The following is an 868-nucleotide window of genomic DNA, read 5'->3' as shown; positions in this document are numbered from 1 at the left end:
ACCAACTGAATTTCCATCTCTCAATGTTGTCTTGCTTGGATTGTGTTCCCCTGTATGTGGCATACAGACAGCAGCACACTGGATGTTGGAGGCGCAGCACAGAAGAGGAGCCAGCTCTGGCTGGAACAGCTGCTTTCTGCTTCTGTTCCCCCAGCACTCCCCCACTGTCCTGCCTCACCCCTGCCTTTAAACCAGTGTCCACAAGGGCAGAGAACACTGGAGAACATGTAGCACTCATAGCCCAGGTTACTGGTTTCACTGTGGGTTGGTGTGTGCCTGATTTTAGCTGTTCCCCCTTCTGCCCTGCCTCAGGATTCACAGCAGCTACAGGAACTGTGTGGCCCCAAAACTTTTAAAGCTCAAGTTAAGTGGGTCAGGGAGTGGGGTTTTAATCTATAAAGTGAGAATACCAACACTACCCTTCCACAGCAGCTTCTGGGGACTAGGAAGGAAAAGTCACAGGAACCTTAGGTCTTGCCTGGTAATACACCTATTTCAAATGCCTGCAATGCAAAGCAGCACTTCAGAGGTAAAACAGTGAAATACACAGTTAATTCAAAGTTAATTCAAAATCTGATGTAAGGCATTAACAGCAGCATTATTTTCAGTGTGTGGACTTGGAAAAAGTTGAAGATGTTTAATGTCCACAAATACCAAAAAGCATCAAGCTGTTCTGAAAAGAAAAAACCCAGAGCAGGTGGTAAGACTCTAGTCACTGCAGCTCAACACAGCAGTCTCATCATAGCTAATTCACTTCTTTAAAAGAATCAAATCCCTCACGTTCATTTGCAATCCTTCCTGACAGATCTTTCAGACCATCCTGACAGCAGGTTGCAGAGCTCAATGACAAAAAGATCCACTGCACCAA

Source organism: Hirundo rustica, chromosome 1 (assembly GCF_015227805.2).
Source record: "Hirundo rustica isolate bHirRus1 chromosome 1, bHirRus1.pri.v3, whole genome shotgun sequence".
NCBI lineage: Eukaryota > Metazoa > Chordata > Aves > Passeriformes > Hirundinidae > Hirundo > Hirundo rustica.
This window is presented reverse-complemented; position numbering follows the sequence as displayed.